This window comes from Hyperoodon ampullatus (assembly GCF_949752795.1).
Source record: "Hyperoodon ampullatus genome assembly, chromosome: 1".
NCBI classification, from domain to species: domain Eukaryota; kingdom Metazoa; phylum Chordata; class Mammalia; order Artiodactyla; family Ziphiidae; genus Hyperoodon; species Hyperoodon ampullatus.
In genome coordinates, this window is record NC_136914.1 from 137,407,896 (window position 1) to 137,434,757 (window position 26,862).

The following is a 26,862-nucleotide window of genomic DNA, read 5'->3' on the forward strand; positions in this document are numbered from 1 at the left end:
GTCCCGTCCCTATCCTTTTGTCTCTGTTTATTCTTTTTTCTTTTGCCCTATCCAAGTATGTGGGGAGTTTCTTGCCTTTTGGGGGGTCTGAGGTCTTCTGTCAGCGTTCAGTAGGTGTTCTGTAGGAGTTGTTCCACATGTAGATGAATTTCTGATGTATCTGTGGGGAGGAAGGTGATCTCCGCGTCTTACTCTTCCGCCATCTTCCTGCCTTCCCTCGCATAATTTTCAATGTAAATTACCATCATCCTCAAACTCATAATAGATACTATATTTCATTTCTTTATTGAAACCAGTGAAATTTTAACAGCTTTTTTAAAGTGTTGAATTCAAGCAGTAATATTACTCCTCCTATAGCCCACTGGAGAGGTACTTGAGGAGACAAAAATCACTTTTATCATCAGTATGATATTGTAAAATAATAAAAATGTTTTATTAAATCATGAGTTTTGCCTGATCATGGGGGGTTTTCATAAAATTCAGAAGAATCATACAGGCCATATATGACAAATGCACAGCTAACATCATACTCTATGGTGAAAAGCTGAAAACATTCCCTCTAAGATCAGGAAAAAGACAAGAATATCCACTCTCACCACTTTTATTCATCACAGTTTTGGAAGTCCTAGTCACAGCAATCAGAGAAGAAAAAGAAATAAAAGGAATCCAAATTGGAAAGGAAGAAGTAAAACTGTCACTATTCACAGGTGACATGATACTATGCATGGAAAATCCTAAAGACACTACTGGAAAATTACTAGAGCTCATCAATAAATTTGGTAAAGTTGCAGGATACAAAATTAATACACAGAAATCTGTTGCATTTCTATACACTAACAATAAAATATCAGAAAGAGAAATTAAGGAAACAATCCCATTGACCATTGCATCAAAAAGAATAAAATACCTAGGAAAAAACCTACCTAAGTAGGCAAAAAGCTTATATTCTTAAAACTATGAAACACCGATGAAAAAAATTTAAGATGACACAAACAGATGGAAAGATACATCATGTACTTGAATCAGAATAATCAATACTGTTAAAATGACCAAACTACCCAAGGCAATCTACATAGTCAAAGCAATCCCTGTCAAATTACCAATGGCATTTTTAACAGAACTAGAACAAAAAAATTTTTTTACAAAAGACTCCAAATAGCTAAAACAATCTTGAGAAAGAAGAATGTAGCTGGAGGAATCACACTCCCTGACTTCACACTATACTACAAAGCTGCAGTGATCAAAACAGTATGGTACTGGCACAACAACAGACATTTAGATCAATGGAACAGGATAGAGAGCCCAGAAATAAACACATGTGCCTACAGTCAAGGAGGCAAGAATATACAGTGGAGAAAAGACAGTCTCTTCAATATGTGGTGCTGGGAAAACTGGAGAGCTACATGTAAAAGAATGAAATTAGAACATTCTCTAACACCATATACAAAAATAAACTCAAAATGGATTAAAGACCTAAATGTAAAACCGGTCTTTAATGTAAATGTAAAGACCTAAATGTAAACCTAAAAGTAAAGACCTAAATGTAAAAAGTAAAACTCCTAGAGGAAAACATAGGCAGAACACTCTTTGACATAAATAGCAGCAATAATATTTGGATCTGTCTCCTAGAGTAATGGAAACAAAAGCAAAACTAAAAAAATGGGACCTAATTAAACTTAAAAGCTTTTGCACAGCAAAAGGAAATCATAAATAAAATGAAAAGACAATCTATGCAATGGGAGAAAATATCTGCAAACAATGTGACTGACAAGGGCTTAATTGACAAAACATACAAACAACTTACACAGCTCAATATCAAAAAAACAAACAACCTAATCAAAAAATGGACAGAAGACCTAAATAGACATTTCTCCAAAGAAGACATACAGTTAGCCAAAATGCACATGAAAATATGCTCAACATTGCTAATTATTAGAGAAATGCAAATCAAAACTACAATGAGGGGCTTTCCTGGTAGCGCAGTTGTTGAGAGTCTGCCTGCCGATTCAGGGGACATGGGTTCATGCCCCGGTCTGGGAAGATCCCACATGCCGCAGAGCAGCTAGGCCTGTGAGCCATGGCCGCTGGGCCTGCATGTCCAGAACCTGTGCTCCGCAACGGGAGAGGCCACAACAGTGAGAGGCCCGCGTACCGCAAAAAAAAAAAAAAAAAAAAACTACAATGAGGTACCACCTCACATGGGTCAGAATGGCCATTCAGCAAAAGTCTACAAATAATAAATGCAGGAGAAGGTATGGAGATAAAGGAGCCCTCCTACACTGTGTTGGTGGGAATGTAAATTGGTGCAGCCTCTATGGAGAACAGTACAGGGGTCCCTTAAAAAACTAAAAATAGAGGTGCCATATGATCCAGCAATCCACTCTTGGGCATATATCTGGAGAAAACCATAATTCAAAAAGATGCATGCACCCCAGTGTTCACTGCAGCACTATTTACAATAGCCAAGACATGGGAGCAACCTAAACGTCCATCAACAGATGAATGGATCAAGAATATGTGGTATATATGTACAATTGAATAGTACTCAGCCATAAAAAAGAATGAAATAATGTCAATTGCAGCAACATGGATGGATCTAGAAATTATCATACTAAGTGAAGTAAGTCAGAGAAAGACAAATATCATATGATATCACTTATATGTGGAATCTAAAAAATTGATACAAATTAACTTACTTATTTACACAACAGAAATAGACTCAGACATAGAAAACAAACTTATGGTTATCAAAGGAGAAATGGGGGTGCGAGGGATAAATTGGGAATTTGGGCTTAACAAATACACACTATTATATATAAAATAAAAAACAAGGACCTACTGTATAGCACATGGGAACTATATTCAATATCTTTTAATAACCTACAATGGAAAATAATCTGAAAAAGTACATATATATATATATATATATATATATATATATTTAACTGAATCACTTTGCTGTACACCTGAAACGTAAATCAACTGTACTTCAATAAACAAACAATTCAGCAGAGTTCTCTTTTCTGAACTCCAAACCTGTCGTCTCTTTCAGCAGAACTCACAAGAAAGCCTCTGAGATCCATCAGATCATAGCAGTTATGCACCTCACCTACCATCACAGTTCCATTAGTAAGGACTGATGAAAAGTCTCAGAACTTGACAGTTCCTCCAGCCTCCCTATTCTTCACCACAGCTACAGAAATTGCCTTGCCTCATCCTGAGATCTTCAGTACTGATCTTTTGGTGTCCTTCACCCACTTTATGTATCTCTGCATGCTAATCCCTCCATGGCCATCACAGTCTTTTTTCTGGCCCTATCAACCCAAGTCCTGAATCCTCCCATTGTGTCCTCTGGAATTCACAGTTAGTTATTGTCAAATCCCCTATATTCTTTTCTCTCAAAATTCCCCTCACTTTCTCTATCTAAAGGAAATGTGGCTGTCCCTTGAGGATACTACTTGCCCTGCAGCTCTCCCAAGTGGTGACTGTTTATTCTCCTTCACAGACCTGGAGATAAAGTAGATGTGTTTCATGATCCTCAGTCTGCTTTCAAACCATTCATCCTCTTTCACTTTAGAAATGCCCAGCTCTGGGTTCCATAATCAGAATATATCTGAATCTCAACAGGTTGCAGTCACTCCCCTCCTTCCTTGAAGAATTTTCTTCCTGTCATACTCAACTACATTATACCTATAATTCTTGTGATTTTAATATCCATGTAAATGAGCCTCCCAATGCCTTAGCCTCTCACTTCTTTGATATGGCCCTACACTCAATTTCAGACACTCTCTTCCATGATCTTGAAGAACATTCACCAAACCCAACCATGCTGTCACCTTGATCTTTGAGCTCCCAGCCTCCAGAACTGTGAGAAATAACTTTCTATTATTTATAATCCACCTAGTTTATGGTATTTCTGTTTATAGAAACCCAAATGGACTAACATAGAAAGTTGGTACCACACGCTGCCCTTAGAAATACCTAAAAATGTGGAAGCATCTTTGGAACTGGGTAATGGGTAGAGTCTGGAAGTGTTTTGAAGTACGTGCTGGAAAAAGTCTGTATACATTGCCATGAACTGACCGTTAAAGTGAATCTGGTGAGGGCTCAGAAGAAGAGGAGAGCTATAGAGAAAACCTCAGTCTCTTAGAGAATACTTAAGTGTCATGAACAGAATGTTGGTAGAAATATAGACTGTAAAAGGCCATCTTGATGAGGTCTCAGAAATGAGGAACTGGATGAAAGGCAATCCTTGTTATAGACTGGCAAATAACTTAGCTGGATTATGTTGGTGCCCTGTTGTTTTGTGGCAGGTAGAACTTGTGATTAATGAAATTGAATATTTGGTTGAAGCTATTTCTAAGCAAAGTGTTAAAGGTGCAGCTTGACATCTCTTGAATCCTTATAGTAAAATGCAAGAAGAAAGAAAGGACTTAAGACAACTGTTAACCCCAAAGGAAGCAGAACTTAAAAATTCAGAAAATTCTCAGCCTATTCATATCTCAAAATACGAGAAACATGTTAGGAAGAGAACACTAAGGGTATGTCCATGCAAACTTTGATAAGGAGATTAGTATGGGTGTAAACCATTGATTTAATCAGCTACCCCAGCAGGAAAACTGCCAATTTGAATGAAGGGGAAAGAGATAGAAAGGAAAGAAACAAGGTTGTTAGGCTTCTTAGATTTTACAGGATGGAACCATAGAGCCATTCAGCAGGAAACAGGAAATATTCCTCAACCCAGAAAAAGAAGGACCCCAAAAAGGACTCAGAGATCATCAAGGCTACTTCCTCAGTTTCAAAAGAAGGAGGCCATTGCCTGGGTTTCAACAAGCCATAGAGACCCTACCATAGAGACCCTACCCCTGCCCAGCAGAGCCATGGGAGTATAGATGGCTACCTCTACCCAGATTTCAAAGGATAGAGTTACCCAGAGCTGCAGGCACATGATGCAGGCAGAGGGCCTTGGTGGTGAGGGTGATGCCACTGCAGAAAGCCCCTGCTAGGGCAATGCCCAATAAATAAAGCCATGGAGGCAGTCACTACTTCCCCCAACCCCAGAGCAGTAGAGACATTGGTGTGTGGCTCCATCCCGGGAGAAATTAACATTGAAACTTCAATCTGTGAGAGCTGCCACATGGGCTTCACTTAGCAAATCCATGGGGCTAGGGATGCCCCAGTGTGTCCAGAAGGTGGGATCACTGCCCCAGTGGGCCTGGTGGCAGAACATCCAGGCAAAGGAAATTATTCTCAAGCCTTAAGATTTAATGCTGTTTGCACTGTTGGGTTTTGGACTCGTTTGGGACCTGTCACCTTTTTATTTCCTATTTCTCTCTTTTGGAATGGGAGTGTTTACATCTGTCCCACCATTGTATTTTGGAAGCACATGACTTGTTTGATTTCACAGGGTCACAGCTGGAGAGGAATTTTGCTTCAGAATGAATCAGCCTTGAGTCTCACTCATTTCTGATTTAGAGGAGACTTTCGACTTCAGGCTTTTGAGTTGATGCTGGAACTGGTTAAGACTTAGGGTCTATTGGGATGGAATAAATGTATTTTGCATGTGAGAAAGACATGAATTTTGGGAAGCCAGAGGTAGAATACTATGGTCTGAATGTTTGTGCTCTCCCAAAATTCATATGTTGAAATCCTAACCCCCAATATGATGGTTTTAGGAGGTAGGGTCTTTGGGAGGTGATTACTGTCCTTATAAATGAGACCCCAGAGAGTTCCATTGCCCCTTAAACCATATGAAGACACAGCAAGAAGGCACTGGTTATGAAGCAACCAGGAAGAGAGGCTTCACCAGAATCTGACCATGCTGGCACCTTGATCTTAGACTTCCCAGTCTCCAGAATTGTGAGAAATAAGCTCTTGTTATTTATAAGCCACCCAGTTTATGGTATTTTTGTTGATGCAGTGTGAATGAACTAAGATAATCTAAGATAATCTGTGAAAAACAAATGTTCATTTTCAGCTATTGTCAGTTTTAAGTATTGTATCAATACATTCATTTATTAATTAAGTCAAAGTATCTATTGATTATTTCTTATGTACCAGGCATTAGTTTAGATGCTAAGGAGTCAATGGTGTGACTTGTTAATTATTATAATTCTCTCAGACAACTCCAAGGTTGCTCCATTTTCCAACATTGGCCTATTCAGTTGCTAATCTGATCTTTATCCTTTTAATCATTTAGTTTACTGTGTACTAACTATTTGGCATTGATGAAATGGAGAATAGAAAAGTGTACTGGGCCAAAACAGTGAGATCAAAACAATGTCAAAATGTTCTGGGTTACACAGCCCTTGTCCTTAATGGGTAGGTCTAGTTACATACCAATCATTTCCCCATGCTCTATTGCTAGTATAATGCCATTATCAAATAGCAATATCAAAGACAATGAGTTCGGTCTTAATATCTTGAGTTAAAGGTCCCAGAAAGACCCTTGAGTAAAGATTTTCAGCAAGTAATTTAAGGGTGGGACTGGTTCTTAGCGAGAGTACCCAAGACTAGAGACAAAAATTCAGGAGTCATATGAATCCAGGTGAGAGTTGAAGCGTAAGTCTAGATGGTATTTCCAAGAGACAAGAAAGAAAGAAAATTAGAGGGAGACCAAGAACTAGTTTTGTGAGCAGAAGAGAAAAGAAACAAGGAAAAACATTTTTAAAGTATAGCATTTTTGAACAATTAAAGAGATGATAACTTGAAAATTAGAGAAAGAAGTATGATTTCTAGCACTTTAAAAACAGTTAAATAATTTATTTTTGTTTATAATAAAAAATGGGATGAGTGACATAGTAAGTGAAAAAGAAGAATTTGTAAAATAAATGGTGGCACATAGAATAGAACACCATGCAACAATTTGCAACAATTAAAATTATGCCAAACAAATCACAAAAGTATTTCTTTGTCACTATAAACTGAAACATATATTCTCTTTTGATTTCTTCTGATCCATCTCCACTGTGTACAACTGAGAAGGCTAAATTCAGAGGAATTCCTACCTCTGTGTCCAACTTTGCCCATTGCTCTGGTACCACAAAGAGACAGAACTGGTTCTATTAGTCTTTTTTCAAGATAGGAGATAAAATGGCAGAGGGAAGTGAAGAATAGTAGAGAATCTACTTTTGGAAACTATATGGTGAGCACAAGTCCTTCTTCCTCCATCCTGGCCCTACCCCTGGTATCTTCCCCATGATGCTGGAGAACTTAGAAACTGATCCCAAGAGATGGCCGAGAGGCACAACAAGATGCAAAGGTGTGGATTTTTGAGGACCCAGAGCAAGCTACTGAAGTTGGTTGTAAGCATCAGCTAACCTGCCAGCTTCCACCCCAAAAGGCTGCCTAGGAGAAAAGAGACCCCAAACAGCATAAGTCTTGAAGGGGGGGGGGGAAATCTGAGGTTGGAGAAGGGAAAGTAACAGCCATGATGCTTCTAAAGCCTCAAAGGGACCCAGGCAGGCACCCTTAGATGCTGTCATATGTCCTAAGATCCCAGCAGGTCCATCAATGCCAAGAATCAGCAGCAGCTGCACAGAGACAAGAAACGGACAAGAACCATTCTATTTGGAGATCAGTGGAGGCATCCCCTACCTTACTAGCCCTGGGCTGTGATTGCAGCAAGCATCCCCAGTGCCAGAAGTCAAATGAGGCAAAGATACAAGCGACAAGAAATAGCAGAGGGGGAACTTGGGAATGAGATGCACATCCTACCCACCACTGATTCCATACTTATCTTTCAGAGATTCCCCACCCTTCCTTCCCTGACACCTCAGCGGAACACAAGTCTGTGAATTAGAGAAAGGACAAGGGAGGGAAAAACTCTTGACAAAGGGAAGAAATTTGGAGGACAAGCTTTGAACAGTACCTGAGATTATAGTTCTTGAATTTGACTACCAAAAATGGCCTGAGTTTTAAATTGGAAAAGACAAGAATAAGTTGACGACTCATTACATTTTTTGCTGCTAAAGCAAAAAAAAAAAAAAAAAGACACTTAGAATCAAAGAGACCCCACCATGCAGTTATGAAATACTTTCATTTTCTGCACATATCTGATCTGTGGCTATTCAGGTTATACCTATTACAAATATTTGATAACATGAAAAATTCTATGTAACATATTGTTAAATGAGAAAATTAGTTTTAAAACAGTAGTTAAAGCATGATCCTATTTTTAAATGATAAATACGTTTGGAAAGAAAAGGTTGGGTTATATACTATGCTGTTAAGAGTGGCTCTCTCTGAGGGGTAACATTACGGATCTGTTCCCTTTTTTAGTTTTTTGTATGTTTGTTTGTTTGTTCGTTTGTGGTATGCGGGCCTCTCACTGTTGTGGCCTCTCCCGTCACGGAACACAGGCTCCGGACATGCAGGCCCAGTGGCCATGGCTCACGGGCCCAGCCACTCTGCGGCATGCGGGACCCTCTCAGACCGGGGCACGAACCCATGTCCCCTGCATCGGTAGGCGGACTCTCAACCACTGCACCACCAGGGAAGCCCCCTTTTTTTAGTTTTGTCTGTTGTATTTTCTAGTGTTTTTAATAAATAGCAGAGTTTGTTTATTTTAACCAAGAGGAGAAAATTTTGTTTTAAAAAAGAAAAATGGACAACAGTGTTGAAGGCTTCACAAAGGATGATTTCACTAAGGGTAAAAACTGTAAAAAAAAAATAAAACGCAATTGGATTTAGCTGACAGAAAACTCACTGCTGATCCATAGAACAATGATTTCTATTAAAGTCATTTGTAAAATTCTACTATTACAGTCTTGGAACCATATAGCTACATCTTGTACATCCACAGAATAAAGGATATATGACTCATTCATTTCTGCACTATGCCCTCCATTGAGGAAGGAGCAGAACCCTAGATGTTTGTTCTCATTCAGATGGAAGCTACTAACCTGACTGAAAACATTTTCTTCACGACCCCACACGTTGGGTGACAACACAAAGACAGATGCAAGAGAAATTACTCCCAGCTCCCCATGATCCTATCCTGCCTCCAAGCAGTCCATCTAAGTCAGACGCAGAAATAGGGGTTAATTCAGGGCTTCTATCTCACAATTCATTCAGTTTGCTTTCATTTTTTATTTCTGTGAGACTGTCACTGTATGACAGGTTAATGATGATAAATTTACTTCTGAATATTTTTAGATATATTCTAGATTGTAGAATAAAGTTTTATAGATATGTGCACAGCACAGCAGGGAGTTGATATCCAAATTAGTTACAGTTGCCACATTTAAATTATAGGAGTAGAGAGCCTGAACCAAGATTGCGGAGGAAAAGGACATGCTCTCACTCCCTCTTGTGAGAACACCAGAATCACAACTAGCTGTTGGACAATCATCGACAGGAAGACATTGGAATGCACCAAAAAAGATACCCTACATCCAAAGACAAAGGAGAAGCCACAATGAGATTGTAGGAGGGGCACAATCACAGTAAAATCAAATCCCATAACTGCTGGGTGGGTGACTCACAGACTGGAGAACACTTATACCACAGAAGTCCAACCACTGGAGTGAAGTTTCTGAGCCCCAGGTCAGGCTTCCCAATCTGGGGGTCCAGTAATGGGAGGAGGCATTCCTAGAGAATCAGACTTTGAAGGCTAGTGGGATTTGATAGCAGGACTTCGACAGGTCTAGGGGAAAAAGAGACTCCACTCTTGGAGGACAAACACAAAGTAGTGTGTGCATCAGGACTCAGGGGAAGAAGCAGTGACCCCATAGAAGACTGAACCAGACCTACCTGCTAGTGTTGGAGGGTCTCCTGCAGAGGCAGGGGTTGGCTGTGGCACACTGTGGGGACAAGGACACTGGCAGCAGAAGTTCTGGGAAGTACTACTTGGCATGAGCCCTCCCAGAGTCTGCCATTAGCCCCACCAAAGAGCCCAGGTAGACTCCAGTGTTGGGTTGCCTCAGGCCAAACAACCAACAGGGAGGGTACCCAGCCCAACCCATCAGCACTCAAACGGATTAAAGTTTTATTAAACCCTGACCACCTGAGCAACAGTCAGCTCTACCCAACACCAGTCCCTCCCATCAGGAAGCTTGCACGACCTCTTAGATAGCCTCATCCACCAGAGGGCAGACAGCAGAAGCAAGAAGAACTACAATCCTACAGCCTGTGGAATGAAAACTACATTCAGAGAAAGATAGACAAGATGAAAAGGCAGAGGGCTATGTACCCAGATGGAGGAACAAGATAAAACCCCAGAAAAAACAACTAAATAAAGTGGAGATAGGCAACGTTACAGAAAAAGAATTCAGAATAATGCTAGTGAAGATGATCCAGGACCTCGGAAAAAGAATGGAGGCAAAGATCGAGAAGATGCAAGAAATGTTTAACAAAGACCTAGAAGAATTAAAGAACAACCAAACAAAGATGAACAATACAATAACTGAAATGAAAACTACACTAGAAGGAATCAATAGCATAATAACTGAGGCAGAAGAACGGATAAGTGACCCGGAAGACAGAATGGTGGAATTCACTGCTGTGGAACAGAATAAAGAAAAAAGAATAACAAGAAATGAAGACAGCCTAAGAGACTTCTAGGACAACATTAAAAGCAATAACATTCGCATTATAGGGGTCCCAGAAGGAGAAGAGAGAAAGAACCAGAGACAATATTTGAAGAGATTATAGTCGAAAAGTTCCCTAACATGGGAAAGGAAATAGCCACCCAAGTCCATGAAGTGCAGAGAGTCCCATACAGGATAAACTCAAGGAGAAACATGCCGAGACACATAGTAATCAAACTGGCAAAAATTAAAGAAAAAGAAAAATTATTGAAATCAACAAGGGAAAAACGAAAAATAACATACAAGGGAACTCCCATAAGGTTAACAGCTGATTTCTCAGCAGAAACTCTGCAAGCCAGAAGAGAGTGGCATGACATATTTAAAGTGATGAAAGGGAAGAACCTACAACCAAGATTACTCTACCGGCAAGGATCTCATTCAGATTCGATGGAGAAATCAAAAGCTTTACAGACAAGCAAAAGCTAAGAAAATTCAGCACCACCAAACCAGCTCTACAACAAATGATAAAGGAAATTCTCTAAGTGGGAAACACAAGAGAAGAAAAGACTGTACAAAAACGAACCCAAAATAATTAAGAAAATGGTCATAGGAACATACATATTGATAATTACCTTAAACGTGAATGGATTAAATGCTCCAAACAAAAGACACAGGCTCACTGAATGAATACAAAAACAAGACCCATATATATGCTGTCTACAAGACACCCACTTCAGACGTAGGGACACATACAGACTGAAAATGAGAGGATGGAAAAAGATACTCCATGAAAATGGAAATCAAAAGAAAGCTGGAGTAGCTGTACTCATATCACATAAAATAGACTTTAAAATAAATGTTACAAGAGACAAGGAAGGACACTACATAATGATCAAGGGATCAAACCAAGAAGAAGATATAACAATTATAAATATATATGCACCCAACATAGGAGAACCTCAATATATAAGGCAACTGCTAACAAACAGCTATAAAAAAAGGAAATTGACAGTAACACAATAATACTGGGGGACTTTAACACCTCACTTACACCAATGGACAAATATCCCAAAATGAAAATAAAGAAGGAAACAGAAGCTTTAAATGACACAATAGACCAGGTAGATTTAATTGATATTTGTAGGACATTCTATCTGAAAACAGCAGTTTACACTTTCTTCTCAAGTGCGCATGGAACATTCTCCAGGATAGATCACATATTGCATCACAAATCAAGCCTCAGTAAATTTAAGAAAACTGATATCATATCAAGCATCTTTTCTGATCACAACGCTATGAGATTAGAAATGAATTACAGGGAAAAAAACATAAAAAACACGAACATATGGAGGCTAAACAATACGTTACTAAATAACCAAGAGATCACTGAAGAAATCAAAGAGGAAATCAAAAAATGCCTAGAGACAAATGACAATGAAAACACGACGATCCCAAACCTATGGGATGTAGCAAAAGCAGTTCTAAGAGGGAAGGTTATAGCTATACAAGCCTACCTCAAGAAACAAGAAAAATCTCACATAAACAATCTAACCTTACACCTAAAGGAACTACAAAAAGAACAAACAAAACCCAAAGTTAGCAGAAGGAAAGAAATTATAAAGATCAGAGCAGAAATAAATGGAATAGAAGCAAAGAAAACAATAGCAAAGATCAATAAAACTAAAAGCTGGTTCTTTGAGAAGATAAACAAAATTGATAAACCATTAGCCAGACTCATCAAGAAAAAGAGGGAGAGGACTTAAATCAATAAAATTAGAAATGAAAAAGGAGAAGTTACAACAGACACCGCAGAAATACAAAGCATCCTAAGAGGCTACTACAAGCAACTCTATGCCAATAAAATGGACAACCTGGAAGAAATGGACAAATTCTTAGAAAGGTATGACCTTCCAAGACTGAACCAGGAATAAATAGAAAATATGAACAGACCAATCACAAGTAATGAAATTGAAACTGTGATTTAAAATCTTCCAACAAACAAAAGCCCAGGACAAGTTGGCTTCACAGGTGAATTCTATCAAATATTTAGAGATGAGCTAACACACATCCTTCTCAAACTATTCCAAAAAATTGTGTAGGAAGGAACACTCCCAAACTGATTCTATGAGGCCACCATAACCCTGATACCAAAACCAGACAAAGATACTACAAAAAAAGAAAATTACAGACCAATATCACTGATGAATATAGATGCAAAAATCCTCAACAAAATACTAGCAAACAGAATCCAACAACACATTAAAAGGATCATACACCATGATCAAGTGGGATTTATCTCAGGGATGCAAGGATTCTTCAACATACACAAATCAATCAATGTGATACACCATATTAACAAATTGAAGAAGAAAAACCATATGATCATCTCAATAGATGCAGAAAAAGCTTTTGACAAAATTCAACACCCATTTATGATAAAAACTCTCAGGAAAGTGGGCATAGAGGGAACCTACCTCAACATAATAAAGGCCATATACGACAAACCCACAGCAAACATCATTCTCAATGGTGAAAAACTGAAAGCATTTCCTATAAGATCAGGAACAAGACAAGTATGTCCACTCTCACCACTACTATTCAACATAATTTTGGAAGTCCTAGCCACGGCAATCAGAGAAGAAAAAGAAATAAAAGGAATACAAGTCGGAAAAGAAGAAGTAAAACAGTCACTGTTTGCATATGACATGATACTATACATAGAGAATCCTAAAGATACCACCAGAAAACTACTAGAGCTAATCAATGCATTTGGTAAAGTTGCAGGATACAAAATTAAAGCACAGAAATCTCTTGCATTTCTATACACTAATGATGAAAAATCTGAAAGAGAAATTAAGGAAACACTCCCATTTACCATTGCAACAAAAAGAATAAATTACCTAGGAATAAACCTACCTAGGGAGACAAAAGACCTGTATGCAGAAAACTATAAGACATTAATGAAAAAAATTAAAGATGATACCAACAGATGGAGAGATATACCATGTTCTTGGACTGGAAGAATCAATATTGTGAAAATGACTATACTACCCAAAGCAATCTACAGATTCAATGCAATCCCTATCAAATTACCAACGGCATTTTTTACAGAACTAGAACAAAACATCTTAAAATTTGTATGGAGACACAAAAGACCCTGAATAGCCAAAGCAGTGTTGAGGGAAAAAAGCAGAGCTGGAGCAATCAGACTCCCTGACTTCAGACTACACTACAAAGCTACAGTAATCAAGACAATACGGTACTGGCACAAAAACAGAAACATATATCAATGGAACAAGATAGAAAGCCCAGAGGTAAACCCACGCACCTATGGTCAACTAATGTATGACAAAGGAGGCAAGGATATACAATGGAGTAAAGACAATCTCTTCAATAAGTGGTGCTGGGAAAACTGGACAGCTACATGTAAAAGAATGAAATTAGAACACTCCCTAGCACCATACAAAAAATAAACTCAAAATGGAATACAGACATAAAGGTAAGACTGGACACTATAAAACTCTTAGAGGAAAACGTAGGAAGAACACTCTTTGACATAAATCACAGCAAGATCTTTTTTGATTCACCTCCTAGAGAAATGGAAATAAAAACAAAAATAAACAAATGGGACCTAATGAAACTTAAAAGCTTTTGCACAGTGAAGGAAACCATAAACAAGATGAAAAGACAACCCTTTGAATGGGAGAAAATATTTGCAAAGGAATCAATGGACAAAGGATTAATCTCCAAAATATATAAATAGCTCATGCAGCTCAATATTAAGAAAACAAACAACCTAATCCAAAAATGGGTAGAAGACATAAATAGACATTTCTCCAAAGAAGACAATTAGCCAAGAAGCACATGAAAAGCTGTTCAACATCACTAATTATTAGAGAAATGCAAATCAAAACTACAGTGAGGTATCACCTCACACTAGTTAGAATGGGCATCATCAGAAAACCTACAAACAGCAAATGCTGGAGAGGGTGTGGAGAAAAGGGAACCTTCTTGCACTGTTGGTGGGAATGTAAATTGATACAGCCACTATGGAGAACAGTATGGAGGTTCCTTAAAAAACTAAAAATAGAATTACCATATGATCCAGCAATCCCACTACTGGGCATACACCCAGAGAAAACCATAATTGAAAAAGAGTCATGTACCAAAATGTTCATTGCAGCTCTATTTACAATATCCAGGACATGGAAGCAACCTAAGTGTCCATCAACAGATGAATGGATAAAGAAGATGTGGCACATATATACAATGGAATATTACTCAGCCATAAAAAGGAACAAAACTGGGTCATTTATAGAGACGTGAATGGATCTAGAGACTGTTATACAGAGTCAAGTAAGTCTGAAAGAGAAAAACAAATATTGTATATTAATTCATATATGTGGAACCTAGAAAAAGGTACAGATGAACCGGTTTGCAGGGCAGAAATTGAGACACAGAGGTAGAGAACAAATGTATGGACACCAAGGGGGGAAAGCCGCGGGGGTGGTGGTGGTGGTGGTGTGATGAATTGGGTGTTTGGGATTGACATGTACACACTGATGTGTATAAATTTGATGACTAATAAGAACCTGCTGTATAAAAAAAATAAATTAAGTAAAATGCAAAATTTTAAATAAATAAATAAATTACAGGAGTAGAAACTGAATATATAACAAGATAATTATACATACGTAGATGAATACAAAGCCCAAGAAATAGTAAATGCTCAACAAATGTTAGTTGATGCTGATATTAGAACCAAATTTAGGTAATGAAGTTTTATAAATCTGAGTACATGTATATTTCTTAATAAATACCGGGATGGGACTGGTCCAGGAAGAAAAGATGGACAAGCTCTTGACAGATTCACATTAAATATTTAGAGAGTCTTCTTACTCATGGATACCTGCTAAGCCATGATAAGAATAATGCACTCTAGGCTGTTCAGAATTGTTTGACCCTATGAAACATTAAAGCCAATTTATTCTCAAAGGGTTCTCTTATAAAAGAGTAAAAGTAACTTCATTCTTCTTGCAGAGTAACCAAAAAAGACGTCTTACATCAGCTTTCTAAACTTAACAGTCTAGTTAATCTGAAAGTGCAAAATGCAAGGCCTCCAGGACATCCATGATCTTTCTAGAGTGTAAGATAACCAGCTCTGTCTCTACACACATTATAATAGGTCACTGGGACAATCAAAGGTACCTAAGGGTCCTTCTGTTCAGAAACCATTTTCCCCAGAGTACTATAGTACCAACTCATAGAATCCCAAAGTTGGAAGGGGCCTCAAAGAGCATCCTAGCCCCAAAATTTAGTCTATAAATGAGGAGAAACAAAATGACTCACCTTAAGTCCCTTTAAGAAAAGTGAATTGACAGCTTAGGGACTAAACTCAGACCTCCTAATTGCCAGGAAACTTGCTGTTCACACTATTTTGGCTGTCTCCCTTTCCTTCTGGTGTGACAGTCGCACCTTTAAGATTCCTACTGGTCAAGAAAACAAACTCAGCAACACGACATCTGCCCTAAAATTGTTTCAGGAGCACATTAACACAAGTGTATTTGTCATTAGCTATCGCTAGTGTACATCAGGGGGAAGAGAGTCCTGTCTTAGCTCTGCTCAGATATCCTTCCTCACTTCTGCTAGAAATCCCGTCCAACATTCTCCTGCCTCTGGAATCCTATAAGAACATTCACACACAACATTTCATCTTCCCACTCAGCAATATAGAACTTTACTTTGTTATTTGACCATTTCATGTTTCTATATGTTCTCTTCCAATTAATTTGTGCGTTCCTTGATAGTTGGCTTGTGTACCGTATCACATTAGTGTCCTCCATAGAATTTCGTGTATACTTCTAAAACAAATGGCTATGTTTAATATTCTGTCTCTTTCCTAAAAGAATTTAAAGCAATAATAAATACGTGTTGAGTTTAACTAAATGTGAATTCAGAAGAATAAATTTCTGAGAGGGAAAGAGATGACCAAGTGTGGCAGACAAGTGCTACATGACAAGGTGGACCACGAAGGCCCCCTGGCCTTGACCTACCACACGGCTGAGCTAGGCCTGCTGTCACATCCACAAACAGGACAAGTTTCCCCTGAAGTCCCTTCATGTTTTATTTCACATTAAGTGATACCATAAAATCTCCAATAGTGACATTTCAAAAGCCAGTTGTTCCAAGGTATTAAAAGCAGACCCATCACAACTCATTTGGACTGTTTGGATACACAAGGTGATGGAGGTTCCAAGGGCATGCTCTCTTTATTTGCATCTTAGAAAAAACAAATCACCCTGGACTGTAGTCCGGTACTTAAAACTCTAATCATGCCTTGGGTTTATTTGCATCACATCATTTCAGATACATATAATGTCACTGAGGCACTGTAAAGAGGATATATTCAAGAAATTCCAGAATCTCCATTTTTTTTATTAATTTGCTATGAAACCATGATGCACTATGTCATTTATTTAATAAATTTGCATTCCTACTTAAAACAAAGTCTTATTCCCATGAAGGTAGTTAAATAAGCATTTATCAAGACAACTATTCTCTTAAAAATAATTACAATTAATTGCAATCACCACTAAAATAATAAAGTGTTTTGCTGATAGCCTGTTTATCTATTGTGATTTTTTTTCCTTATACCCATTAATTTTTTTCTCAAACTTTCAGAACTCTACCTGGTCAAGTAGGTAATAATTCTGAATGTTGTGCTATTAGCTGACTTTTAATTAGAACCCATTAATAAAATCACTGTTATTTTTCTTGGCATTAATAAATACATATATTCATCAAAATGCACAAAATTGTCAATTTAAAAACTAGTGTGGCTTATGATGTAATGTAAATTGAAAACATAGAAAATATTCTTTTATACATATAATATCAAATCTCTTTTAATAGTTGGTAAATTTCAGCAATTGTAAGTAAAATCACATTTTCCTAGATGACATCAACCTGAAGATGTAAGTCCCAATAACAATAACAGAACAGCTACTGCTTGAATTCCTGCTCCTCTCAAAGTCACCAGGATAAATATTCCTGATCATAATGGTATGTCACATTAATCCAGACCAACTTACTCTTTGCTTGGAAGCAAGCCACAGCATGGAGTCTAAACCAATTAAGAATCTAACAACTGAAAAACAGTTTAAAGCAATTTAGAGCTTTATTGAAGCCTCTTAGAAATATTCATGAGATATGGAAAAACTTATAATCTTCTTTCTCCATTTCTCCTTCAACTTTCCCAAACATAGCAGCTTCCCCATTGTCTCTCTCAGGTCTCTTTCCAGTACAGCTCTCCTCTCTTCTCTCCCCTGCACTACCCAGAAAGGCTCCTATTACAAAATCAATTTAGCCTCACTAGCACCCAGCTCTCCAATTCTGTTCTCAAGTTCTGTTCAACAAAGTGACATGCAGATTCCTGGACCCTAAGTGCTAATCTTAAACTAAGCTGGTGATACTCCCACTATAGATGCAATGCTTAGATCCACCCTGCTTCTCTGTTCCATGCTTCAACAGTTACTTTACATCACCAATATAATCAGGCGATCAAGTATAACCCCTTTTGCTGCCAGGATCCTATAAGAATCTTTGAAATACTGCTCATCACATCATATTCTTCTCTCCAAAGAGCACTGGTACAAAAGTAGGGAGAATTCAGGGAAACAGTAAGAAAATTCTAGGTCAGAGGATGATATCAAGCAACCCACAATTTTCTTCAACCTTGGACCAATCTTCTTCTAAAAGATTTCTAAACAAAGCCCCAGAAATATGTATTGAAGGGTTTCAAAATATGTATAGTCTTTGACCCTTTTAGGCACAAAGACATTCATAACATCTTTATTTTTTATAGTAACATGTAGAAACAGCCAAAATGTCCAATAATATAAGAGGATTCAATCATGACACATGCATACAATGAAATATTAGGTAGCTATTTTCAAAGAGATTGATCAAGTGATTAGATGAGAGAATGCTCTTTTCCCAATCAAGTTGAAAATACAGATATAAACTAGGAATCCTCTTCTTCAAATTAATTCATATTTGCTTAGTTTAAAAAATTGTTAGGAACAGATTCATAAAAATTACTGTATATATATTAAACATAAACTTTTATGTTAAAATATAAATGTATACTCTTTCAGCAAACTTTGAATGTAGGCCAGGATCTTGGGCCCATTGACTAGAGTTCTGTATTATCTGCATAAATCATACCAACAATGCTGAAGGATTTTCAGCAAGGGAATGATATGATCTTGTTAACGTTTTGAAAAGATCCCTCTGGTTGCTCTATGGAGAATGGACGGCATGAGGGCAAGAGTGAAAGCAGAGAAACAAGATGGGAGATTCCAAAAATCCAAAATAGAAAAGATGGTAACTTGAACAAGGGTGGTAGCAGTGCAGATAGAAAGAAGTAGCTGAGTTGAGACAGATTTTTAAAGTGAACGAGTGCCAACAGGGCTTTTTAAGTGATCAGATGTGGGGGAGGAGTAATTCCTAGGCTTGAGCAACTAGAGAAGTGTAGAAACATTAATCAAAAAGACAACAATTGGGAACAAGCAAGGAGGCTAGCAAAAAATCGAGAGTTCTCCTTTTAACATGCCACATTTGAGATACCTCTTAGACATCAAAGTGGAGTCAAATAAACAGTTGAATATACAAGCCTGAAACTTAGGGGAGAAGTTGGAGCTAGAGTTATAAATTTATGTCATCAGCCTATAATTGTACTAAATGACAAGACACTGGATGAAGTCATTGAGAGGGAATACATAGTCAAAAAAGGAAGGCCAAAAAATTGGGAAATGGAGAAGTCAGTAAGAAAAGCTCAGAAGCAACCAGTGAAACAAGGAAAACTTGCATATCTAGGGTTCCAGAAGCCAAGTAAAGTATTGCCATGCTGCTGAGAGGTTGAATGAATGAGATGAACACAAATGACTGACACTGGCTTTGGCAAGCTAGAGGTCAGTGATGGCCATGACAAGAGCAGTTTCAGTGGAGGGGTGGGGAGAAAATAGTGATTAAAGTACAGGTATTAAAAAGAATGACAGGGGGAAAATGGACACAGTAAGTCTAGGCACCTTTTTCAATGAATTGTACTGTTAGGGGGAGCAGAGAAATAGAGTGGTAGCAGAAAGGGAACATAAAGTAAAGGAAAGGTTTTCCTTTTAAAGATGGAAACTATTGCACCATGTTTATAAGCTAATGAGAATGATCCAATAGGAAAGAAAAAAGAAAAGTGATGAAGCAGATGAGCTATGAGATATTGTAGTGTCAGAGAATGTCAGAAAATAAGAGGGCATGGTGGACCCAGCACACAGGTGAAGGAGTTGGCTGCTGGGGGAAGCAGGGACAGCTTATCTATGGAAACCAGGGGGAAAGTGGAAAGCAGTCGGCAGATTTGGTGATGGGAAGTGGAAGCAGTTCTCATCTTAACACTCCTGTAACTAGCTGAGACTGAGGATGAAATAAGAAGCATTAGAAGTTTAAAAAGAAAGAATAAAGTATAAAATTAAGTCACCTCAGAAAGAAGGAAAATGAATTTACTAGAGAAATAGAGTAGGACTGCCCTGCAGGCTGAGGGCTCACTTGAGATTTGTGGTCATTAATGTAAAGAGACCAGTAAGCGTAGTTGGGTATTGCCCTCCAGCCACATACAGCTATTTGGTTCCAGACATGACATAAAGCAGAGTTATATTTAAATAAGGTAGAGTTTTGACAGGTAAGAGAAAAGTAGGGGAGTTAAGGATGTATGCAAAGGAGTGATTAAAGGCTATTGACTCTAAGCTGGTCAAGGAGAGAATTGAGGACATAGGTTGGGGAGGGTGGGAAGAAATGAACTGTAAAAAGGGGGTGTGGAAGTGGGGGAGAGGTCAATGGATTGAAGGTCCTGATAAAGTTAGGAACAAATGAAGTGGGAGTACTAGGAAAAGTGGGATTAAAGGTAGTAAGTAAGGGTTTCACAAGGGCTGCTTGGAATTGATATTTTGGTGGTGGGACCAATATTGCCTAAGACAAGGTTTAGGGTATGACCCCAAAGTGGGTGATGAGAAGAACAAGACCACTGGAAGTAAGGAAGTCAAGGCACTGACTAGAGAAGGTATGGGTGGATTGTCTAAGTGGCTAGTATCAAAATGATGGAAGGAACTGTAGTCGAGATGAGTATTTTAGCCAGGTGCTAAGTTTCTAAATGATAAATAGAAGTAATTGGTTTAAATGATAAACTCTACTATTAAACTTTAGCTTGTTGAAAATAGGAACTGTTTATTTTTTATCTTTAGTGTCTAGAAGAATGTCTAGTACATAACAGCTATTTAATAAATGCTTGATAAACCATTTCCCAAAGCTTCTGTATCTTAATTTTTCCCTTAGCCCGAGATCAATTCAGCAGAACTGACATGAAAAGGGGAAAGTGAGCCACATATCAGAGGTAACCGAAGACACAGGATGACTCAGAAAGGTGTAACATCTTGGTGTTGCTTTCAACAAAAATTATTGGAACACTTTACCATCTTTAGAGGAGAGAACACTGCACCACCATGGTCCTCCTCTGCTTCTGTTGAGAACATGGTCAGCTTCTCCTATTCCCTAGAAATTCAACCCTGGTCCCAAATTTTCATACCTCACACACACAAAAGTTAAAGCCCCTATGTTAGCAACACTCTCTTTTCTTGTAGAATAATTTAGCTTCATTATTCAAATATGCCTTTTACAATCTCACCTCCCACTCCAAGCAGTTTATAAACATATCCCTTGCAACTCAATAGAATACGTGTCCTTATATGACCAGTGATGTTTCAGAACCTCTCATAGATCAGCATTCAGTATCTTCCCTGAGCAGTCAGTTTCTTAAACCAGTTCAGCTCTCTCCCTTTGTCTGGGACCAGAAGAACTAAGAAGGATTAAGGCAAAAGTCATGCCAACAGCTGCATGAGATGCCAATCTGTAAAGGTGTTAAAATAACATTCAAATAAATGGTCATATTTTAAATTCATCCTCTATCACAAGTTTATAACACCCTCAATTAAACACCTCTCTCTGCTGCATATCTAGCTCTATGACTGAGTATTTTTTTAATGAACATTTGCCGTTGTAGGCAGATAAAAAGACAGTTGCAATCAGCTGAAATTCCAAAAACTGAGTGATGCATGTTTATTGAAATGTTATTTTATTTTATTGCCTAAATTTTAAGTAATTTTAAATTCTTTGCTTTCTAAGAAGTTGTTTCACTTGGCTTATAAAAAAAAGAAAGCTGGAGAAACAGCAGCAGCATATTAATAATATTTATATCTAACCTGAGGTTAAATGGTTTAGCTGGTATTTAAACCCAGGCAACCTGGCTCACTATTACACTATTTTTGTCTTTTTTTCCTCAAAATATTGGCACTGGCTTGGCAAGCAAAAGTAAATTACTGAGTAAATGCTTCTTTTTGCACTATTTGTTGCAATAGACATTTATTTTCTTTCTGCCCCCCCAAAAGAAATAATAAACAACTATTTAAAGAAAATTGGTTTTAAAACGTACTAAATTTTTAGTCTTCCTGAGGCATGCACATGTTCTCCACCTAGCCCTGGGTGGTAGATTGCATTGTTGTTCTCAACTCTACACCTTTCCTGGTATCTACCCTTTGCCATGTAACTTTGCAGTTCCTCCTACAAGATGGGAGTTTATTCCCTGGTCTTTGACTTGGGGCCAGGACTTTTTTAGGCAATGGGATATTAACAAGCAGAGGCTTGAGGTGTGCTTATACAGCTGGGTGTGTCCTCTTACACTCTGCCATCAACATGAAAAGAACATGGCCTGAGTATCCCTGTGATCCCAGAAGAATGAGACACCTGGAGCAGACCTAAGCCTCACCTCCAGTCTGTGGCCAAACCCAGTCTCCATCAGCTGAGCCTCAAATCTCAAATGCAGGAGCGAGAGAAAATTGTTTCCTGTTGCCTGCCACTGAGTTTCAGAGTTGTTTTTAATCAGCATCAATATAGTCAAAATTAACTGATAAACTTTGCTTAAGACCCTTGAGGCTTTAGTCAATCCTTCTACTCTCAGACTCCGGCCCAGGAGAGTCCAACCACAAACATTCTAAATAGAAAAATATTTTAATTGTCCTTTGGGAGTAAAATATCTCTGTCTTTTAGTATTGACATAAAACTCTACTTCCTTATTGTGAACAACCAGAAAAGAAAATATAAAAAGTAAATAGAGAAGAGAGTTTGGGGGGCTTTTGCGTTATTTTCTTTCTTTGTACATATTTGGTATACTTTACTTTCTTGTCATTAGCACAAAGAAAAAGAAAAGAAAGAAGAAAACCCCTCAAGAAACAGGACTTTTCCCCCCTTATTTCAGGACTAGTAGTTTAAAAAAATATATGTGAAACTACTTGGAGGGTCAGGAAAACCAATTCATAGAACCAGCAGAAGGAAAGAAAGCGTGGAGCACAAGCCTTACAGGACTTAAAAGTCCTTCCAGGAAGACAGACCTATTGGAGCCAGAGAAGTTTCTGTTCACAAGTGAGGGAAATTGGTAATGAGTTCATACTCCAGTGTATTACAGAAAACTTTGTAGCTGGCATCACTCCAAAGTGAAACTCTGAAAGCATTTTCTCATAGGAATGGTTTTCTACATTATGATTAGGTTTTACAGTTTTCACATTACATTCAGTCACTCATGTCACAAATTTTATTTAGCACCTACTATGTACCAGGCATGTACTATGGTAAATTATAAGGATAAAGACGTGAAGGCTGCTCCCAAAACCTAAGCAACAAGCATAGCATTGTTTGGGTGTAAATGAGTGTTGTTATTTTAAACTAGTTTACAAATGACCTTTCAGAATAAAATCTCTCTATAAATTAGGAACTGTGTTGTTGTATACATTTGCCCCCTAAGTACATCAGAGAGGCTCAAGGAACTTGCAGGTCAAAAACAGATGTGTTGGGTAAGTCTTAAAAGGAAACTGCAATGACATTATTACATGGAAAGAGTGGGTCAAAATTGTAGTATATATGATTGATAAGTCAGCCTGGAATGGCTTCATTCCAACTGGCTGGTATTATAACAAATAAGGCCAGTAGCTTTAATAGGTGCTTAGCTGAAAAAAAGATAGTTTATTGCTGCTGTTTTACACACTTGATGACAATTCAGGAGAATGCATTTAAACTACTGTTCCATCTTCAATTAAACACTGTCTATATTGAGAACAATTTTCAGAAATATCTCAAGCACATTTTAGATTTTAAAAAGGATAATTTACACCATGGAAGTTTGGAAAGCTAGACTGAGAAGCCATATATAGAAAATCAGAAAAGATCTCCAAATACCTAACAGCTTGTTGAACTGGGAGGATTCTACTGGGATAGAGTGAGAGACTTTACTGTCATGCCCATAAATCCTATCCAAGGATAGAGCCTATCTTATTAGATCAAAGTGTGAATTAATTGACTCTTTCCACATAACAGGATCTATTCCAGCTCGCACACCAGTTCATGTGAAAATGAGAGAGAACAGCAGAGTAAGGCATAAAGGACTTAAAAGTGGTAATAGTATTCATAACCAACTGAGTAATAGCAAATTAAACACAAGATGGTGCATCTCAGTTTTGAAATTGATGATGCTGAGGATGTCATAAAGAAGGGGTTGGAGACACAATAAATGCAGCTTTGAGAGAGAAGTTAATTACAGCGTTTTCAAAATTTAAAGGCAAAGAGGAATAAAAGTGGGTTATTTAATGAACAATCTTGATACTTCAAACCAAAATTTTAAGAATCAGGAATGATACAAAGTTTAAAAGATTGATTCCATTAAAATATTCCTGAAATCAATATACCTTTATCCATCTCTATCACTGCATGTATAATGTCATCATAAAGACACTAACACAAAGATAAATGATGCCACCCTCTCACTTGTATCAATTCAGCTAGATTTTACTTAAATAATAAATGCTGTATCTCTGAGTGACATATAGGACACATATACAAACAGATGAGTAAAATAAACCTTTCCATTTTTTGTAACATCTACTTGGTAAGAGTCCTGTCTAAATCATAGATGTCATCATTCTCCTACTGGTGACTTTGCCATATCAGTGTTTGTTAGACTATAATTGCTTAACAGGAAAAAATACCTTTATAAATTTTTTGAACCAAATATATAAACTTCTGATTTAAAATTGGTTTTCTTATTATCTTTATTTGAGATGCATGTAAAATAGTTGACAGAGCCTGGACAACATTTTAAGTATAAAGAACTAGCTGTCATTTCAATTTTTCATCTTTCATTTGCAAATAGACACCTCCAAATGTGTAAAGGATATTACCTCCCACTCAGAGAAGGCTGTTTCTGTACTTATAAGTGAGTATGTCTTGCCGAATGGGCCAGCACAGATACAATGGACATTTGAGAAATAATTTACTTGAATCAAGAAAAGACTGTAGGTGACACCTTTGTCTCCATGTAGAAGAGGTTAAATTTATACATTTATGCAGAAGTGAGTTTATTTATTTATGCAGAAAAAATAAATGGGTAAAGAATGATTTATAATATTAAATAAAACAAACAAGTGCACAAAAATCATGATTTAAATCACTGTTATTCAACATCAGGATGCTGTACATCTATGAATGTGAGGATGAATAACTTAACAATTGATTTACAAGTATAATTATAAGGTTAAACTTAATTTTCAGATATAAAATATGAAAAATAAATTTGATACCATGGTAGAAAATTTGGTAAGTGGTAGAAAATCATGTCTAGCACATGCCACATCTGATGACTGTACCCTTAAACACGAAATAAAATATCCTTTATGTACAAAGGAAAGCATATGCAAGATGCTGGTTAGAAACAGCCACCATTGAGCCAGAGACTGGCAGAAATAGAACTCCAGAAAAAAATACCAGAGAACAGCTCTCCCATTCATGACAACAGCCGCAACAGGATTTTCTTCAAATCCCAGGAAAATGAGACAGATTGTGTGTGTGTGTGTGTGTGTGTGTGTGTGTATTTGTGTGTGTTTTCTTTTCTCCATGAAGTTGCTTCAATTTCAGAATTTCCTTAGAAATCAGATGAGACTCAGGACTGAAATCCTGTTGCAGCAAAAAATAGAAATGAAGTTTTCCCTATCCTGAGAACAAGGAAAATAAGGGGAACAGTGAACAGGCTAGAGAAGAAACATAAACTGGCCTCAGTTAATCAATCCTAGTTTTATTTTAACTGTTACTAATCTGTAGTGTCTGTAGTTAGATTTGTCCTTCACAAACCTAACCAGTCACCCCTAATCCTGTGTAATTTAGGTAATTTATGTTCTGTACCTGGTATTTGCTCCCCCTGTAATCTCTTGCAGCAAATCACCCCTTGTAGCTCTTTGCATTTCAGAAAGGAGGTGCAGACTGATAACCCAGAGACCGCTGGACCCAATTACCAGGTTGCCTGACTCCAGTAGTGACTGTTTTGAAATAATGCAAGAAGAATGCAAGACATTCACCATTTTGATCCATATCACTCACTTCTGACTGCCAACTTCCCTATAAGAATCCTTGTAATTCCCCAGGAAAGGGGGGCTACAGTTCTTGAGGCTCTAGCCTGCTGTGTCTTCCCTTTGCCTGGCAAATGAAGCCTCTCTATTTCTTATCCTCCAAATCTCTGTCTCCATATTTCTATTTGGCATCGGTGCACAGGGATCCAAAATTTGTTGGCAACAATCCCTTTCTGGAGCACCAAGCTCTAACTGAAACAATTCCAGAGTTCTGAAGGCAAAGTCACCTTCCATGTCAAGGGCAAATAATCATCTGGCTTCCAATCTGAGCTTGGTTCTACAGCACCATGCCAATGATTTGAAGGCTTTGCTCCTCTTTTTAATGATAAATAAAAATTTAGTAAAATACCCTATCAAATAGTCCATTATCTCTTCTTTTGTGGAGGTCATAAAAATACCCCTAATTTTTAAAAAACTATCTCCACTTTGTGTCATTCTAAGACTTATAACAATATACTCATTGAGGCCAAAATATGCCATGAAATGAAGCACCTTAAATGAAATCCCTTTAAAGTCTTGAGTCTCCTGTATTTGTTATTCTAAGTGTAGCTGTAGGAATAGCGACATTAATTATTGAACTGAAGGTAGATGATGCATTCTTCATGGTGTTCAAAAGGACGCTGGGAGCAGAGACTCAATCCAGAATCCTTTCTGAGCACCTGCGCCTGTTTCCAAGGTGCTTTTCCTGTCCTTGAAGCACCACCTGACACCAACAAAGTCCCTCTTTTTTACTAGAGACTTGAGTTGAAAGAGAATTGAAAAATCCACATGCTGCCTAGCTTTAT